The sequence below is a fragment of the Canis lupus genome, chromosome 1 (assembly GCF_048164855.1).
Source record: "Canis lupus baileyi chromosome 1, mCanLup2.hap1, whole genome shotgun sequence".
NCBI lineage: Eukaryota > Metazoa > Chordata > Mammalia > Carnivora > Canidae > Canis > Canis lupus.
This window is the reverse complement of record NC_132838.1, coordinates 80,603,395-80,624,336: the sequence shown is the minus strand read 5'-3', so window position 1 is coordinate 80,624,336 and position 20,942 is coordinate 80,603,395. Positions and strand designations below refer to the sequence as shown.

Here is a 20,942-nt window from a genome sequence, read left to right as displayed (position 1 = left end):
TTTCTTGCCATATAAAAGAAGAAAGCAACTTTAAGCATAGGAATTGTTTGACCTCTGTTGGAACTATGATGTAGGAGAAATTGAGGTCTACCCAATGGTTTAGTTTAATATAAGTAGTTACACTCGAGCATTACCAGGTAAGAAAAATTGAGAGGTCGGGAAAAATCTCATAGCTAAGTTATTATTAGCTATACTACATTATGTAGTGACTATGCAATTAGACTTTCTGTATCCCAGCTAATATGGGACATAAGCGAAACCCTAAGCTAGTAACCATTGCGAAAAGATCCTGAATGTTGAATCCTATAATCCTTAAGGTCTTTGACAGAAAAAATATTTTAATACTTTCCAATTTTTATCAGTACTCAGGATGTCAGAAAGAATTAATAATATTTAAATGGATATTTAAATGGTATTGAATGGATATTTAAAAACTGATATGTAAATATTTCAAATTAGGCCTAACATTCTTTATAATTGCCTCTGTATTTATCCTCAATTAATTTATTTACTTACTTTTTTTACTTGCTAAATTTGGAATGAGACTTCATCACTTCCTTTGGATGATTGGTAACTATAGCAATTAGAAGAAAAATAAAAAGTAAATACAAAAGTGGCTGTATCTGCTAAGCAAGTCATTTTAAGAACTAGAGTTGCAAATCAATTATTGGAGCTAGTGGTGGGCTTTATCAGTGGTGGGATTATACACTCTTTCCTACAGTGTTTTACTCACCCATTTTATCCTCTTCTATACACATGAATTCTTAAATCAGAAAGAATACCTTTGGGACAGCAGTGAAGAAAATAAATGTAATAATGTCTCACAGTTAAAATAATCTGGCTTGTTAGTTATTAAATCCAATTATATCAGAATCCAAGCTACCTTTATGATATTATATTTCTGCTACCTTCCACACACACCTTATATACCAGTCAAACAGGAAAACTCACTCTTCCTAGAGCACCAGGTGGATGTGCTGGCCCTTGAGCCTTTGCTCATACTATTCCCTTTTCTTAGAAATCATTAAGATTCAGCCCTCAGCCTCTGGGAACCATCAGTCTACTTTCTGATTTTATGAGTTCAACTTTTGTAGATTCCAAGTGTAAGATCACACAGCACTTGTCTTTCTCTGGCTGATTTATTTCACTTAGTGGAATGATGACTATAATTAATAATATTGTATTGTATCGTATACTTGAAAATTGCTAACAGAATAGATTTCTAATGCTCTTGTTCCCCCCCCACACACACACAGGTAGCTATGTGAGGTGATAGATAAGATCACCAATCTTACTGTGCTAATCCTTTTACAATATACATATATATGAAATCATCCTCTTGTACCCCTTCAATTTATACAATATAAATGTTCCATGACTTTTTTTTCTCTTTATTTTATTTTATTTTTTTGGTAAATGGATGAAACAGAGTGAAGTAATTTTGACTTTTGCATTTATCCTCAAAATAGTTAATTTTATTGGGGGTTAAAAGTAATTGGATAAGAACCATGACTGTGATATGAGGACAAATGAGAAATTTACCTTTAGGGGACATCAGGGAGGACATACCTGGTTATGACATTGGAGATAACTTTTGAGGTAGCTTCCATTTTTCCTATCCCTAAGGCAGCCACTTCCTAAACTTCTTTCTTTTCTTTTCTTTTTTTTTTTTTTTTTTAAATAGTAAAATTTTAGGTAATCTAAAGCCTAACAGATTCCACTAAGTCCGGTAGAGAAAAGATAGGATGGAGGTTGCCAACCAAGAAGATTCACAGGAAACCCTAGTACTGGGGAAGTATGTGAAGTTCAGATGCTGCCTCCTGACAGAGGCCAAGTCTAGTTAAGCCAGCATGGCTGGTCTCCTTTCAGATTTCAGTCTGTTGCACTAGACTAAAATTGGCCTTGCTCCTTTCAATTTATACTTGGAAACCAATATTAAATATTGTCTTCACTGTTATCTAAAACATACTGATAGGTGTTAAATATGAATCCTATATGAACATAAGAATTATCTTTCTATATATGATTAGGGATTAAAAGTTTTCAAACTTCTGATTGTTTTTAACATGTACACCTGATTTTGTCCAAGAAGAATATATCTTTAATTTGATCATAAAAATTAATGGCAAATGGGTTATAAAACAGAATTTTGTTTATCTTCTTTGTAGATGCATTCTCTTTCTGTCAGATTATTGTCTGGAAGGGTAGAAAGCTACCACTCTATTCCTGAGGTCTTTGTTTTCTCTCTACCCTCATTTGTGATTACTCTTAGCAGAAGAAGGGGTAAACAGGCCTGCCTTAGAACTTACATGCCCTCGAGCAATTGTTAGAACACCACTGGGAATGGAGCTCAAGGAAGAAGTAAGAGAAGTGAGAAGAAAAAACATGTTATGTTTTAGTCATTATTTGAAATATTAATCTTAAAAATATAGATTAAACTCCATTTAGTTAAATCATTAGTAGTAAAGCCTCCTTAGAACATTCTTCGATTCTCTAAATCTGTATTCTAAGGAAAACATGCTGTATGTTTGGTACTGAGAGAGTAACAGGGAATATTTTTTTCATGCCATTCATTTTTTGTTTTTGTTTTTGTTTTTTAAGAGAGAGAGCAGGAATAGGGGCAGAGAGCGAGAGAGAGAGAATCCTAAGCAGGCTCCACCCTCAGCTCAAACCAGATGCAGGGCTCAATCTCACGACCCAGAGATGATGACCTGAGCCACAATCAAGAATCGGATGCTTAACTAACTCAGCCACCGAAGCACCCCTTCATGCCATTCTTTATAACCATTCTTATGATGTATATATTGTGATGGTTAAACTACTAGGGAGTTCTAGTAGTTTGTTATGGACCATTTCTATGGTCCTTATAATGTCTTAAATTAGTGTTCCTATATTAGTGGTACTACAGTGTAAAGTTCACAAGATGTAAATCCTTATTATAAACATTGCCTGTGCTCACATATAAAAGAGAGAAGATATCAGGCAACCTATATCCCAATCTCCTAACTTTCTAAACCATTCAGTGTAGAGGTGTATCAATCTCTTTAGAAACTGTGTGCTCCCTTAGGGCTGGCACCATTTATCATTCATCTCTGAATGCACTGAGCTATGTATGGTAGGTATATTATAAGTAGTCAACAAATAATTGTCAAAAGGAACTTCCCAAATGAATCCATTTTGTTCCTTTAAGGAATTAATTTTTGCTAATTATTGCCAAGTAATGTGTGGTCTCATTTAGGATATTGACTAGGTGAACCTATAAGTTCTATGGCCATGTGAAGAATGCATATCCTAAAATTCCTAAAACATGCAGCGAAGTTATTGTAAAGTTTCCCAGTAGAAATCACTGGGTGTTCACTACATGTATCAGATACTACACTAAAGGCTCTACTTGGATTATCTTGTTGATTCCACACATCTACCCTACTGAGGACTATTATTAATTTCAGTTTTCAAATAAGTTGCAGTACAGTTGAATAACACTGTAGCTGTTGTTTGGTATTTGCCCAAAATCACAGCTAATAAGTGACCTTGATTTTACAATAGGGAAGTCTGACATTAGAGCCTGAAGTCTTAGTAGCCATTTTGCTCTACTGCCTTTTAAATAGACTCCAAAAATGCACATTCTATACAAGCAAACCAGGTGGGAATCATACACATCAAAGCCCACTCATTCATTCAATCAGTAAATGTTCATCATGCACCCAATCTGTCCATTTTTTCAACAAACCCTTGCTGGAGTTTCAAAGCTTAAAAGAGGGTCCACTCCTGCCTTCAGTGTGTTTTAGGAGATAATACGGCATAGTGAGGACTATGCTGCAGGTTTGAACATGGAAGAGTGAGGTCACCTTCAAGGGGTCCTCAGTTGTCCCAGGTTGGTTTGAGATTGCTTTGCAGAGGAATTGTCTTGGAGGATGAGCAGGAGTTACCAGGGCCACAGGACTGGGAGTATTCTAGGCAGAAGAACAGCCTGTGGAGAGATGCAAAGATGAGAAATATCAAGGCTGACATGTTCGGACAAATTGAAATTGGAACTACAAAAACACAAAAAGTGAGCAGAAAAGGGTCATATGTTTACCAAAGGCATTGTGCTCAAGCTCACACATGCTGTTTGTGGAGCCTAGATTTTAAAAACTGGGTCTCCTAGAGTCAAACATGCTAGCCTAGCCTTATGGTATGAACTAGTAACAGCTCAAGGTAGAGACATACTCAAGCATCTATCAAAATGTTAGAATTTGCCTTCCCTTTCATTCACTGTCCCTCCACAGACATTTTCAAATTCTTACATTAGTTCTGTAAAGAAATTTTAATTAATTGTTCCAGCAATTCCAGGTTTACCAACAAGAATAAAAAAAAAAAATACAGGCTTCATGTTGATGGTAAAGATGATGGATGTTCTCTGCTTTTTTAATAGTTTTGCCAGGCATGATTGATTTAATAATAGGCAGGTTTCATTTTAATGCTAGTGACAACTGGGGGAAGAGTTGGCAAGGAGAATAAGAGAGTGGTACTCTATAGCAGGTATTTAACGAAGACAGCATGAAAATCAATATTAATCCTTTGCTGGCAGCTGAAAATTTCAAACAACTTAAACAGACGAATGGGCCATAATGTCAGTCAGTAGTATTAGTCTATTCATTGGCTCACTCTTGGACTAGATGAGAACTGTTGTTGATTAAAAATCCATTCCAGGAATGCCACCACACATGTTAAGCAGAATAAGTTCTCCCTGGGGGCCAGAAAATTTTCCTCCCTTTGCCTTTTTAGGTCTTCCTTTAATCCCATCAATTTCCAAGGAGTTCTGTGTTCCCCCGTGTGGGGGGAATTTTGTGTGGGCAAAATTCTTATAGGCTTTTCTAGCTTCTGGGCCGTCTGTCTCCCACTTAAAGAGTAGGTGACCTCCCCAACCAGAGAGTGCATCTCCTACACACACCAGAGATAATCCAAATCTGTGCCAGCTGCAAAGAGAAGTCCTGTAGAACAAATCAAATCTCAGGCATGGCCCTATGGTTGCATTTCTTGTCCTAATCTGTGCAGATGGGTAGAAGACATGTCATGGGAAAGCAGTGAGAAAAATTAAGAAAGAAGCACTGTGAATTTTCTATATGTTGTATTTAGTAGATGTCTCCCAGGATGATTATTATCATTTAGTCAGTATATCTGGGTTGACATGGAGCTTACATTAAGTTAGGCTCGAAGCTTGCCAGAATGTTGGAATGCTTAGAAAAACAAGCCTTGATCCAGTCAGTCTCCCAGGAAACACTGAGGAATTTCCTGTGGTCTTACTTGTTACTTGCACCTGGTTAGTAGAAAGATACATACATGCCTGAAGTACCCAGAACAATCGGGAAAGTGTAGAAGAGCTTAAGACCACCCCTGTTATTGATAAACAGGAGTTCCTTGAAGAACAAGTGTGAATCTTTGTGTCAATCAAGAGTAGCTGTGCATCTCCATGGGATCTTGATGACGTCTTCTTTCATTGAGGGTGCTGTCCTGTCCCTGATCAATGTAACATAATCATTTATGTATGTCCTCATATCTTTGGCTTACATTAATGGAACAAATGTGTTTTTTCTCCTTTTTTTTTCTTTCCATCAGTCAGGTCTTTGTAATCATTGTGACAATGCCCAAGAACCTCAGTTTACAAAATTGTCCTTTTCACATTAATGATTGGAAAAGAGCTAGAAAAATATGAAAGTTTTCCCAAGGCCCCTTTGATAAGAAAGTGAGGGAGGGTGCACCTGGATGGGTCAGTTGGTTATGCAGCTGACTTTTTATTTCAGTTCTGGTCAGGATCTCAGTGTCCTCGGATCCAGCCCCATGTCAGGCTCTATGCTCAGCAGGGAGTCTACTTCAGGATCCTCCCTCTCCCTTTGCCCCTTCACTTGCTTGCTCTCTCTCTCTCTCCCTCTCATGAATAAATAAAATCAAGAAAGAAAGAAGAAAGAAAGAAAGAAAGAAAGAAAGAAAGAAAGAAAGAAAAAGGAAGGAAGGAAGGAAGGAAGGAAGGAAGGAAGGAAGGAAGGAAGGAAGGAAGGAAGGAAGGAAAAAGAAAGAAAGAAAGAAAGAAAGAAAGAAAGAAAGAAAGAAAGAAAGAAGAAAGAAAGATAAGAAAGAAAGAAGAAAGAAAGATAGAAAGAAAGAAAGAAAGAAAGAAAGAAAGAAAGAAAGAAAGAAAGAAGAAAAGGAAGGAAGGAAGGAAGGAAGGAAGGAAGGAAGGAAGGAAGGAAGGAAGGAAGAAAAGGAAGGAAGGAAGGAAGGAAGGAAGGAAGGAAGGAAGGAAGGAAGGAAGGAAGGAAGGAAGGAATCTACAATGTAATCTCTTATCCCCTGAGGTGCTATTAGAATGAAATGAAATCATTCAAATTTATAATAGACTATAGTTCTAGGAGTTAGACCCTGATGTCCACTTCACATCCTAGGGGAAGTGGATTCTTGGTCTCTCTCTACATATGTTCTTTTGAAGAGAGGAAACTGAAAATTTCAACTAGGAAAACTTACAGAATTGGAAGTCCAGAAACTGGATAGATGTTTGATTTAATTACAAAGATTCTCCAAAATGGGCCTACTACCATTAACAGATTTAGAAAAGGAAGGATAAAAGGTAGAAAGAATTTAACTCTTACCAATTTCTTACTGTAATATAGGCACAAAGTTAGATGCATTACATTACTACCTTGTTTGATACACATATGGCAACTTGGTGCTCTATACCATGTTAGGTAGATCACTGGGACTTGTACAGGTAACATTATGGGTGAATGATATATCCTCCATGAGGTCTCTCTTTCTTTCATACCTCACATTCAAAGCTTTAGGCTACATATATATACACACATTATATATATATAGTTAAAGATTTCATTTATTTATCCATTTATTTATTTGAGAGAGAGAGAGAGAGAGAGAGAGAGAGAACAAGCAGGAGGAGAGGGAGAAGCAGGCTGCCTGCTCAGCAAGGAGCCTGGCACAGGCTCAATCCCAGCCCCCTGGGATCATGACCTAAGCTGTAGGCAAAGACTTGACTGACTGAGCCACACTCAAACACCCCTATATCTATACATTTATTTATTTTTATTGGAGTTCAATTTGCCAACATATAGCATAACACCCAGTGCTCATCCCATCAGGTGCTCCCCTCAGTACCCGTCACCCAGTCACCCCCACCCCCTGCCCACCTCCCTTTCCACCACCCCTTGTTCGTTTCCCAGAGTTAGGGGTCTCTCATGTTCTGTCTCCCTCTCTGATATTTCCCCACTCATTTTCTCTCCTTTTCCCTTTATTCCCTTTCATTATTTTTTATATTCCCCAAATGAATGAAACCATATAATGTTTGTCCTTCTCTGATTGACTTATTTCACTCAGCATAATACCCTCCAGTTCCATCCATGTCGAAGCAAATGGTGGGTATTTGTCGTTTCTAATGGCTGAGTAATATTCCATTGACCACATCTTTATCCATTCATCTTTCGATGGACACCGAGGCTCCTTCCACAGTTTGGCTATTGTGGACATTGCTGCTATAAATATCGGGTGCAGGTGTCCTGGCATTTCACTACATCTGTATCTTTGGGGTAAATCCCCAACAGTGCAATTGCTGGGTCCTAGTGCAGATCTATTTTTAACTCTTTGAGGAACCTCCACACAGTTTTCCAGAGTAGCTGTACCAGTTCACATTCCCACCAAAAGTGCAAGAGGGTTCCCCTTTCTCCACATCCTCTCCAACATTTGTGGTTTCCTGCCTTGTTAATTTTCCCCATTCTCACTGGTGTGAGGTGGTATCTCATTGTGGTTTTGATGTGTATTTCTCTGATGGCAAGTGATGCGGAGCATTTTCTCATGTGCGTGTTGGCCATGTCTATGTCTTCCTCTGTGAGATTTCTCTTCATGTCTTTTGCCCATTTCATGATTGGATTGTTTGTTTCTTTGGTGTTGAGTTTAATAAGTTCTTTATAGATCTTGGATACTAGCCCTTTATCTGATATGTCATTTGCAAATATCTTCTCCCATTCTGTAGGTTGTCTTTTAGTTTTGTGGACTGTTTCTTTTGCTGTGCAAGAGCTTCTTATCTTAATGAAGTCCCAATAATTCATTTTTGCTTTTGTTTCTCTTGTCTTCATGGATGTATCTTGCAAGAAGTTGCTGTGGCCTCTATACATTTATAAAGAGAGTTCAGTCACCTGCAAGCTATCAGCATCTCTTTCCTGGATTATGTAATATCCTCCCAACTGGTCTTCCTGTGTCTACCCATGTCCTCATATTGTCTAGCCTAGATATAGAAGCTTGAGTGGACCTTTTAAAATGTCAGATCAAATTACTCCTCTGATCAAAACTATCAGTGGTTCTCTATTTCACTCAAACTAAAAGGCCATTATAGTTTACCAAAAGTGGTGAAGTGCAGAACTCCAGGTCTCCATCCCTCCACAAAAGCAACCAATATGCTGGCAAAAACTGTCAGAATTAACTTTTGCAGAACTCTAAAATCTAGTCATAAGCACAACAACCAAGGAAAATGAAGGAGAAAGAAACTGCTGTAATGCAGTAAGAGAGAGCAGGGATGTTATTGAAAATCCTCTGACTCTGCCTACTTATCCTTCCATTTGCTATAACCCCTGTTATCAATTATCTTTTCACAGTTTCCATAATTTTGCCTTTTCCAGAATATCATATAGTTGGAATCATACAAAATGTACCCTTTTCAGATTGGCTTCTTTCACTTAGTAATATGCATTTAAGTTTCCTCCATATTTACCACTTTTATTTCTTATTTGATGAGATGGATAAACTATAAAAGGTGGATAAGTTCCTGGAAATATACAACCTACCAAGATTAAATCATGAAGAAATGGAAAATCTCATCAGAAAAATAAAAATGAGACTGAATCAGTAATCAAAAATCTGCCAGGAAAGAAAAGCCCAGGACCAAATCGTATCACTGTTATTTCTACCAAACATTTAAAGAATAATTAAGAACAATCCTTTTTAAACTCTTCCCAAAAAATAGAAAAGACGGGAACACTTTCTTATTGTATCATGACAGCAATACTATGATTCATCAATTGATGCAAAGGAAGCATTTGACAAAAAGAAAAAGAAAAAAAAGAAAAGAAAAGAAAAGAGAACACCCTTTTATAATTTAAAAAATCAACAAATTGTAAATAGAAAGGAACTTCCTCCACTATAAAGAGTAGTTGGAAAAAACCCACAGCTCACATTTCACTTAATGGTGAAGGACTTAAAGCTTCTCCTTAAAATGAGAATTAAGATAAGGACTGTTTTCTCTACTTATATTCAAAACTGTATTGGAAATTATCCCCAAGAAATTAGGCAATAAAAAAAATAATAAGGCATCCAAATTGGAAAAACAAAAGTAAAATTATTTCTATTTACAGATGATATAAAAGCTATTAAATCTAATAAACGAATTCAGCAAAGTTGTAGAATATAATAAGATTAAGAGGGCAGCCCCAGTGGCGCAGCGGTTTAGCGCCGCCTGCAGCCCGGGGTGTGATCCTGGAGGCCCAAGATCGAGTCCCACACCGGGCTCCTTGCATGGAGCCTGCTTCTCCCTCTGCCTGTGTCTCTGCCTCTCTCTGTGTGTGTGTGTCTTATGAATAAATAAATAAAATATTTTTAAAAAAAAGACTAAGATTAAGAGCAAAATTCAGTGATATTGGGCAGTCTGGGTGGTTCAGTGGTTTAGCACCTGCTTTCAGCCCAGGGCATGATCCTGGAGTCCTGGGATTGAGTCCCACATCAGGCTCCCTGCATGGAGCCTGCTTCTCACTCTGCCTGTGTCTGCCTCTGTGTGTCTGTGTGTGTGTGTGTGTGTGTCTCATGAATAAATAAATAAAATCTTTTTTAAAAAAATAGTGATATTTCTACACACAAGCAATGAACAATTAAATTAAGAAAACAATTTCCTGTACAATAACATCTAAAAAATAAAATCCTTAAGAATAAGTTTAACAAAGGAGGTTTTAGGCTTGTACATTGAAACTACTAAAATATTGGTGAAAGAAATGAAAGAAGATATAAATAAATGAAAAGATGTCCCATATTCATGGATTGAAAGACTTACTATTGTTGAAACACTATTATTCAAAGCAATCTGTGGAGTCACTGCAATCCCTATCAAATGTTGTGTTGTGCAGAAATGGAAATATTGATCCTAAAATTCATATGGAATTGTAGAGGATTTCAAATAGCCAAAACAATATTTAAAATGGAGGAAGAAAGCTGGGGACTTGCAATTCCCAATTTGAAAACTTACTACAAAGCTACAGTAATCAAAACAGAGTTGTAAGGGGAGCCTGGGTGGCTAAGTGGATTAAGCTTCTGACTCTTGATTTTAGCTTGGATCATGATCTCAGGGTTGTGGGATCAAGCCCTGTGTCCAACTCCATTCTCAGCAGGGTGTGTGCTTGGGATTCTCTATCTTCCTTTCCCTCTGCCCCTCTCCTCTCTCTCTCTCTCTCTCTCTCTGTCTTTTTCTCTCTCTGAAATAATCGGACAGATCTTAAAAAACAAACAAAGTTGTAAGGGCATAAGAATTGACATATAGATCCATGTAATAAATTAAGAGTAAAAACACAAACTTGAATTCAAAACTTAATTTTCCACAAGAGTGCCAGGACTACTCAAGGGAAAGAATTTTCTCTTCAACAAAGGACATTGGAACAACTGGATATCCACATGCAAAAAACAACAAAAAAAGACCTTGCTCTTCTATCTTATACCATCTTATACCATCTAAAAAAATTAACATAGAATGGTTCAAAGACTTAGGTAAATGAAAGAACTAAAACTAGACTCCTCTTAGAATGAAACATAGGAGTAAATGCCCATGGCCTTGAGTTTGGATTCTTAGATATGGTACCAAAACTAGAAGCAACATGGAAAAAGATAAATTGAACCTTATCAAATTAAAAGCTTCTATGCATCAAAGGATACTATCAAGAATGTGGAAAGACAAAATTATATAATTGAGCAAAATGCTTGCAAATCATATATTTGATAATGATGTAGTATCCAGATTCTATTAAAACTCCTAAATCTCTGCAACAAAAAGACAACCCAATTTAAAAAATGAGCAAAGACCTTGAATAAATATTTATTCAAAAAAGATATACATTCACATGAAAAGATGCTCAGTCTCATTAATCATTAGGGAAATGCAAATTACAACCACAGTGACATACCACTCACCCACTAAGGTAGCTATAATAATAAGAATTTTTAAAAAGAAAACCAGAAAATAACATGTGCTAGTGAGGATGTGGAGAACTTGGAACCTTGTGGTGCTGGCAGGAAGGTAAAATGGTATAGCCTATGTAGAAAATGGCATGGTAGTTCCTCATAAAGTTAAACATGGGATTATTGTATGACTCAGCAATTCACACCTAGGTATATATCCAAAAGAACTGAAAACAGATATTCAAACAAAAACGTATACACTCATGTTCCTAGAATCATTATGTGCAATAGACAATATGTGGAAATAACCCAAATGTCTATCAGTTGATGAATGATTAAACAAAATGTGGTATAGCCATGCGATGGAATATCATTTAGCCATAAAAATGATATATTTTACAACATGGATGAACCTTAAAACATAACGCTAAAAAAATAAAAGCTGGACACAAAAGGTCACATGTTATGTAGTTCCATTTGTAGGAAATGTCCAAAACAGGCAAATCCATAGAAACAGAAGGTGGGTTGGTGGTTGCCAGGTGCCGGAAAGCTGGGAAAATGGGAAGCCACTTCTTTATGGGTATGGGATACCCATTCTATCATTTAGGGGTGATAGAATGTGTAGAGCTAGGTAGAGAGGATGGTAATAATTGTTGTTTCGTGTTCAGACCACAACGAACACTTGGCAGGAAATTCAAGAATGTGAAAAGAATACTGGTGTGAGGTTACAGTCCTGGAAAAAGAAGTACCTAACGTGTGATCTGGAATTCTGGCTGAAATTCATACCAGACACCAAAAGGAGGTAAAAAGCCTCTAGTGGCTTTAGGCAACATAGCAAGGGAGTGTAGCAACCTATGACTCAGTGAGAGCAGTGTTAACGTGACTAACTCCACATCCCATATCTGGAGGGCTGCGGCTGCGGACACACTCCCTGTGGTTTTCAGGCTCGGTTCGGAAGCTGGGCAGGTCCCAGGCTGCAGGTGGCAGACATCAGTGACTCAACCGCCTGCCGTCAGGAGAGGCATGGGAACATACCTAATTATAGGTCTGGAACTACAAAGTAAATTGGAGAATTGAAACACTTACCCAAGGATTTGGGGAAGAACAAGATCTTAATCCCCTACTTTCTTCCTTTATCTGCTTGCTTTGGGCAATGACTTTTCTTTAGCCTGAATCTAGAGCAGTTTCTTAAGTGTTCTGCTTTGGAGTGTTAACAGATGTTATACGGAAAATGGGTTCTTTGGAAATATTGCCTTAAATAAAATTAAACAGGCTTCATTATTACAAGACTTCTGAAAGTTTTGATGTGGGCTTACCCTTTAAGAAAGGAATGTAGCATTGCCCAAACCTATTTGCCTGTGAAAGTCTTGTTTTGTTTCCTTGGTTTTTGTTTTGTTTTGTTTTAGTAAAATGTCTTGCCAAACTGATACTTCAAGGAACTTTTTTGGGGGAAATGCTAATCTAGATATTTTCTCTTTGTTTTTTGTGTAGATTAAATCAGAGGGCCTTGAAATTCTTGCTATATATATGCTGGCTATTAAAAATCATGTGGTGCAAAGGGAGGCCCACCAAGCTTAGAATCCACTCATCCAGCAACAAGAATCTAGAGTTAGATTCTAGATCAATCAGTGCCACTGCATTACCTTGGGCAAGCCACTTTATCTCTATTTTCTAGTCAATAAAGAAAAGCCTTGAGCTAGCTGCTCTCAAAGATTTTTCTTTTAAAGCCTCTGAAATTCCAAGTCCTTTGAAGGTGGATCTGAGATTTCCCCATTTAACATAACATCTGAAAATATTCTACATAGACTTATCATTCTACCCAATTTTCCAAACTCATTTTCACAAGTATTTCATCTTACTTGTTTTGAGATGTTTCCTTTTTCTATATTAAATTATCTTATTTTTAAAAAATATTTGTTTAATTATCTTAGAGAGAAGGACAATATGAGTGGAAGGGGCTGAGAGAGAGAGAACCTCAAGCAGACCCTATGCTGAGTGTGGAGCCCAATGCAGGGCTCGATCTCACGACCCTGAGGTCACAACCTAAGCCAAAACCAAGAGTCAGATGCTTAACTGGCTATCCCACCCAGGCAACCCTACATTAAATTCCCTTATAAACTTTGGTCTCTTTCTAGACTTTCTAGTTTGTTCCATTGTTTTTGATGCTGCAGTGCCACACTAATTATTGAGACATTTTAATGGGTTTTGCATGTAATTTGACTACTTTAAAATGTTAGCAATATCCAGGTAACTAATGAAAATAGGAACTACAGTTCACTTCTATTACTTAGGGCATAATTTGTATATTAAAAATGTGTCTGCTATTGGAACACCTGGGTAGCTCAGTGGTTGGGTCCTGGGATCAAGTCCCACATCGGGCTTCTCCCTTTGCCTGTGTCTCTGCCTTCTCTCTCTGTCTCTCATGGATAAATAAATAAAATCTTAAAAAAAAAAATGTGCTTGCTATTATCTAGTCGATGTTCCAGAAGGATAGGTGGGTCAGTTGGGTGGCCCTCTGTAGAATTCCACAGGTGCCAGAAAATGACTAAATACAAATAAATCAGTGCATGTTTCATTGCACTGTTCTCATCTCAGTTATACTGAGGAAGCTAAGTCAGTACTCAGTATTTTCATCAGCCTTCTGGACTATGTAGCCAACTTTTTGTTACTTGCTTGACTACTAGGAATCATGAGTATGGCCTTCTCTGGCTTTGAAAATTTAATCATTGTTCTTGCTTTCAGACTATCTATCTGCTTGGTTTTCCCCATCACCATTTTTAAATACCTATGTCCCAGCCATTTATAAATCTTGCTTAATGATCTAGGAATTGATTAATGATAACATGAATTGATTACAAAATTAAATATGTCCATTTGCAAATCTGTGTGCCCAGGTTTAAATAACCAGGTTAACACTAACCAAATGCAAAAGACAAATTCATTGCAGACAAAATATTGTTCTACTTATTGCACAAACTGGAAGCATATTTAATCTTGCTAATCTCAGGAAAAAACAAAGACCCTTGTTTTATGCTTTGGATGCGGCAGATATTCCCATGTTATAGACTTTGCACCAAGTCTTTATTGCAAGCCTCTAATAAAGGATATTTTCTTAAACTAAATGACTGATACTAACAGCAGGTAACATGGAACTATTTCTCTCTCTCTCTCTTTTTTTTTTTATTTCATCATTTGTATCTAAAAGGAAGACTTTCGTGTTCATTGGCCTACAAAAGTCTTGGGGTAATTGCAGAAAGTTTTGGCAAACATTATGAAAACCAATCAAATGTATTCATCTTACATTTTGTGTTTCAGAAAATGTAGAAATAAAATGTATATTGCACATAAAATTTTGTTTATCATCTGATATTTATTCTAATTTCCACCTGGTAGAGATTCAACTAGCCCTTTGTGATGTCTGCGTTAAAAGATGCAAACTGAAAATTAGATTTAAGGTTGAAGGAAAAGGAAGCTGTGCCTAAATAAACAAAACAAATAAATGTAACGGAACCAAATGCTTGATAAATCTGGCACAGTGTCTTTCAGAAGTGAATGAAGTACTCACAAACTATATTAAAAAGGAGAAGAATATTTAAAATAACTCACTCCTCCACATCCTACTGATACAGACACAAATCTCAGAAGTAATTAAAATAAAGATATCAAAGGGGAGGGCAAATACCCTTGCAAACTCAGAATGGTAAAATACACACAGCCTGACCTCGGTTACCATTGAATCAAATAAGCTGTTAATTACAAAAGGATGAACACCCTCTGGAGATAACAGCAAACTCCAGACAGTCAATAGGATGTGATAACATCCAATACAATCAAGAAACATTTGAGTTGAGCACAGGATTATACACGAGGATTGGAGGATTAGGAGACATGGCATTTCTGAGTCTAGTAAACAGAAAGCACAAGATGCCAGCTGAGGAAGGTATAGGTTAGGAAAGACAGATGTGATGAATTAATCACTAAGAGAGCAGGGAGATAATGGCCCAGTTCTGTTCCTGGCTGGCAGGGAATGAATTTACCAAGATGACCTCTCTTGGATCTCTAATCTTCCATTATGAGTAGAGGGTGTGTGTGACTCCAATATTAAGAAATTCTGACAATTCTGTAATTGTTGTTGAGTTTTGGTTAAGTAGGAGAGTGGCTACTTTGTATAATTTAAAAATTATGGGCATACTGTGTCCCTTTAAAAACCCTGGTATTGGGATCCCTGGGTGGCTCAGCAGTTTAGCGCCTGCCTTTGGCCTGGGGCATGATCCTAGAGTCCTGGGACCAAGTCCCACATCAGGCTCCCTGCATAGAGCCTGCTTCTCCCTCTGCCTGTGTCCCTGCCTCTCTCTGTGTGTGTCTTTCATGAATAAATAAATAAAAATATTTTTTAAAAAACCCTGGTATTTCAATGTTATCACTCATTGTTGAGATAATAGCTGAAGGCATATTTTAAGATAGAGAAATTAATTTTGACAAACATGAGTATCTGACATTTATCTTCTGTATCAGTTTCTTATTGCTGTGTAACAAATCACACCAAAATTTAGTGGCTTAAAACAACATACATTTTTTAATCTCATAGTTTCTGTGCATCAGGAATCTGGATGTGGTTTTGCTGGGTGCCTCTGGGTCAGGGTCTCTCACAAAGCTCCAAGGAAGATGTTGGATGGGATTCCAGTCATGACAAGGCTCAAATTGGGAAGGATCTGCCACCAAGTTCTTTCACGTGACTGTTGACAGCCATCGGATCCATTCCTGAGTTCAGTCATGTGGCTATTGGAGACCTCAGGTCCTCAACGACTGGTTGCCTAGATATGTCAGTTTCTTGCCATCCAGGCTTGTCCACAGGGCTCTCCATGATGTGAAAGCTTGCCTTCCTCAGAAAGCAAGAGGTCCAAGAGGGCAGCGGGTGGGGAGGGAGATCAAAGGAGAGAGAGCTCCAAGATGGAGGGCACAATCTTTTTGTTACCTAATCTCAGAAGCAAAATCCCCTCACCTCTGTTGCCTTCTATTATCTAGAAGCAAGTCACCTATTTTAGCCACTCAAGGAGACAGGATTACACAAAGGCATGAAGATGAGAAGATGGGGATCATCGAGGGCAATGTAGGAGGTAATCTCCTACATTCTATCAAATATTCATGGGTCAAGAGAGGAATATTGATATACTAATAAAAAAGAGTTCTTTTGCAGTTCCTAACTAGCTCTCTTTAGCATTATAGCTGACTGTCTAGGGACAGTAAGTGTGTATGTATGGCAAGTATGTAGTGACAAGATTAAGGAACTTCTTGTGAGAATCTACAATTTATTCTCTTTATCCCTCCACCAATATCTAGTAGGAACTCAAGTTAGCATCTCAACTCATACTTTTTTTTTATTTTCTAAGATTTATTTATTTATTCATGAGAGACACAGAGATAGAAGAAGAGATATAGGCAGAGGGAGAAGCAGGCTCCCTGTGGGGAGCCTGATGCAGGACTCAATCCCAGGACCCCGGGATCATGATCTGAGCCAAAGGCAGATGCTCAACCACTGAGCCATCCAGGTGCCCTCAACTCATACTTACAAGATCTTAGTGGACCCTTTGGCAACATGAGCATAGTGAACCACTCCCACCATGAAACAACTCTCTTGGCTTCTGAGAGTACTTTTCTATTCTGGTTTTCCTCCTACCTCTCTGATTTTGCCTCTTAATGATCATCATATACTTTTTCTGTCTCTACTTAACTAAATTTTGATATCCTCTGTGGTATCCTTCTTAGTCCTCTTCCCTGTTCACTCCATTTATTTTCCTTCAGCAGCCTTATACATGCTCATACCCATACCCTCGATACTGATGATCTCCAGAGAGGCATCCCCAACACAGAAATCTCTTTAAGTTTCATGTATTTTATGCATCTATGAACTCCTCATTTCCACTTTATTCTGTCACCCCACAAATCTCGCTCTTTACCATCTTCAGCATCTCAGATAAAGACAACACTGTAAATCTGTTGTCCAAAGCAGAAATATGATAGAACACCCCTTTCCAACAGGAAAAATGGTCAAAACTTGTCTCTCTATGTCATTTTTATATATTTCTCAATTCTTCCTTCTCCCTTCCAATTCTACTGCAATGGCTCCAAATTTGGTATCTTTTCCAATCTAGAATAACATTGTAGACTCCTAACTGGTTATTGTCTCCAGTGACAACAACTTCCAACTTGCCTTAGTGTCACCAGAATAATATCTGAATGGTTGAAAAGCCCTTCTCTGGCTCCTTGTCACGGCCATGACAAAAATCCAAGCTATTTAGCTTCATGTGTGAGAAACTTTATGTTCTTTACCTTCTTCTTTGCTTTCATCTCTCAATCAGCTCCACGTGCATTGAAGACTGTAGTCCTCTGGAACCACTTGCAGGGTCCTGAAGCTACTTTCTTATACCACTGTAACTCCTCAGCCTTGTATGTTTGGCAGGCCCCACTCTAATTGGCTAACTCCTATTTATTTTCCCTAGCACAGTGGAAGAATCAGCAGGTCTCAAATTGCCTCTCTCCACCCTGCCACTCCCACAACGTGAGTGCATGCACACAAACACATACACACATACATATATGCCACACAGCTGCACGGGGACCTGAATGCCCTTCTTTTGTCTTCTGGTAACTTCCTCACATACCATGCCATTGCCATGACCATTCTGCATTGTATTTATCTGTCTACTTAAGCAATTTCTCCTATTAGACTGTGAACATCAGAGGGTAGGATTTTTATACATTTTCTTCATTCCCGACATCTAATTCAGAGTTTGGCATAAAATAGGTACACAACAATGTGGGACTGAATGAAGAAAAACATGTATGCATGAATGAATGTTGAATTCTCACATTTTGATCATATACAACATATAATCAGCTTAATTTTTATGAGAACATCCATTTTTTAAAGGGGAATGGAGAGTGAGAGTCTTAAGAAATATGGAGCTAACTATCTCCCAGTCCCATTGGGTGAATAACAGAAGCGGGAGTCTCAGAAATACTTAGTTGAAATGGAGAGCTTCATTTTTTTTTAGCCGATTGCAAAACTATGTCTACCAAGCATGTTCACCAGTTGATCTGTGTCCTATGTGCTTACCTGTAATTTTTTTGGTGCTTTCAGCCATTTGGCTGCTAAGTTATGGTTGATTATATTCAGAGGATTCCCTCTTCTGCAGAGATAGAGGGTTTTCTCTGTCTGTGCCTAAGTCTTTTCTGCTTTGGGGGCCAGTTGTGGAAGGCAGAGAGCAAAGATGATGAAGTTTTGCCTTTGGTGAAACATTCGTCTTTGACAGAATCTCTGGGAAAACGATCAAGAGCTATAATGAAAGAGTAACTTCAGTCAACCAAAGTCAAGTCCAGAATTTCAATTCTTGTTGTGGTTGAGGTTCCAGAATCTCACCATAACAGGATTGGTTATAGTTCTGTTGAGTGATTCACAGAGTGATAATAACAGAGTACAGAGGTTGTTTTTGGCCTCTTTTAACAGTTCAAATTCCTTATAGATACCATCTTATTAATTCTACAAACATACCTGCATCGTAGAGGAAAGCATTGAACCTAAGCTCACAGGTAGGTACTTGAGTCTGTTTCATTGCCTTGGGGCAGGACCACACCCAGTGCATACTAGGAAAGTGAGATCTACCTGGTTTAATTGTGGGTTCTAATGCCTTTTATCCTCTCTGGAGTCCCTCAGCTACAATTTAAGTCTGTTTATTATTACTGACATTATTATATAGGTATGACTTAGGGTCCTAAATTCACCTGTGTGTGTGTAATTGATCTAAATATAATGGCCTACATTTGTCTGTGTATGCATCTGTGTGTAACTAATGTGGATTTTTCCTTGAAGGGGAATGATTTTTATTTTCTGAGTTCAATCACAGAGTGCTGAGTTCGAGCCTCTCAATCTCCCCAGCACGTAGCCCATGTCACCCTCTTTCAGTTATCTTGAACAATACTTTTTCTTTGGATAGACCTGAACTAAGGAGTCTATCTTGAAGACTTCATAGACTAGATGTTCCAACTCTAGCTTTGGGTGAAATAAAAAAAAGGTAGTTGTGAGTAAAAACCCTTCCTTCCCTGGTGGGCTTCTTCTTACCTCTCACATTCCCCACCCATCCCCACTTGCACAGTTGTCCTCAGGGTATCATTTTTCTCTCTCTGTTGTCTGATGCTTCATTCATCCAAACAGACCACACTTGGCTCACAATGATACAACATGTTGTTTTTCTAAAATACATCGACTTGGTAACAAAAATCAGATACATGATACATCAGATACAGGGTCAAATCTCTTATGGTCATGCTTTAAACATTAGCCAGCAAAGAAGGAATGATTTTTTTTTTTTTTCTATCTGAAAAAAATGCCTCTCCTGTTTAGGCTACCAGCCCACATTCACATAAATATGATCTTCCTGCTACTTTCAACACATATTGACAGAACATCTCCTTTGGTCTGATATCCTCATCCCCATTATCAAAACATTCACCCAGCCAAACATCAACTTAATTTCTTTCACACCGATTTCTGACTTGTATTCTAAGCTACCAAACTGCTCAAGAGTTCTGATCAATAACATGTAGTAAAAGTATACTTTGTAATTCAATATTAAAACCTGGCATTGGTGAGGATGGAGAGAAGCATGCATTCGCATACTTTATTGTTCTTTACAGTGTGGTTTTAGATGTGAAAACTAGATCTGCTCTATCAATTTGTTCCCATCACCAAGGGAAGCTATTCAGGGATGAAGCTGATACAGGAAATGCCAAGCAGAACAATGAAAAGACACTGAGTCTTTGATGATATTATTGATCCCTTAATTCAAACCAACCCTGAGGTAACCCCACCTATGTTCTTCCTAACTAATGAGCTTCTACATCCGCTTTATATGTTCAGCCAGGTTGTACATTGCTTGCTTCTCACCCTATATTCTATACATAATATGAGATACGATGGAGGTAGTAAAAAGAATAATGTGAATTTGTATACTAATGTGAATAGAATGTAAGATAAGTTGCTACATTAAAAAAAATCAAGATGCAGAATGTTGTGTATAATAATATCCCATTTGTATATAAAAGTGATTTTGAACTTTTATATAATCATTATTAGTTTGTATATCTTTGTACATGCAAAGAATATTTATTTCTTTATATTATATAGAAATATAAATAAGATACTGTTGACCATGGGCATGGTAACGGAGTTGGGAAGGAGAAAGAGGACATATTTTTACCTTATATATTTCTAAATTGTTGGAATTTTTTAAATGGGACTTGTTCGCTTAAAAAGTTGAGCATGACAACTAATGAAAAAATTTAAAAATCTACCTTGTGCCAAACAATCCTAGGCTTGGATATTATATCACTGGCTTTAAGGTGTTCATTGGCTAAAGTAGATAAAAATGCATAAACAAATGTAATAATATGTTTATTGAAAATGCAGAGATAATGTTAGAGAAAGGGGTGCTTAATTCTGTCTGGAAAAGTCACATACGTGGACCTTCCTATAGGAGGTAAGGACTGAACGGGGTTCTTAAGAGGCCATAGAAGTTTAACAAACAGACCAGAATGAGGCTCGGGTGGAGCTTTCAGGCAGAAGTTGTATCACTTTGGGGGGCATATAGAGGGACAGACTTATCTTTAGGAACTGTGAATAATTTAGAAATTCTGGAGAGATCACAGAGAGGGAAATAAGGGTAGAGTGATGGGTAGAAAGTAGCTAA

General features: G+C 37.7%; 1 long non-coding RNA gene across 1 annotated transcript; it reads right to left on the bottom strand.

The window, feature by feature from the left end:
* Positions 1-441: 441 nt before the first annotated feature.
* On the bottom strand, positions 442-17,658 carry LOC140620757 (uncharacterized). Its single transcript, XR_012020476.1, has 3 exons — positions 17,527-17,658; positions 3,849-3,970; positions 442-574 (listed from the first exon to the last, which is right to left on the bottom strand). It is a non-coding gene; the product is annotated as an uncharacterized lncRNA (long non-coding RNA).
* Between the last annotated feature and the right edge of the window lie 3,284 nt (positions 17,659-20,942).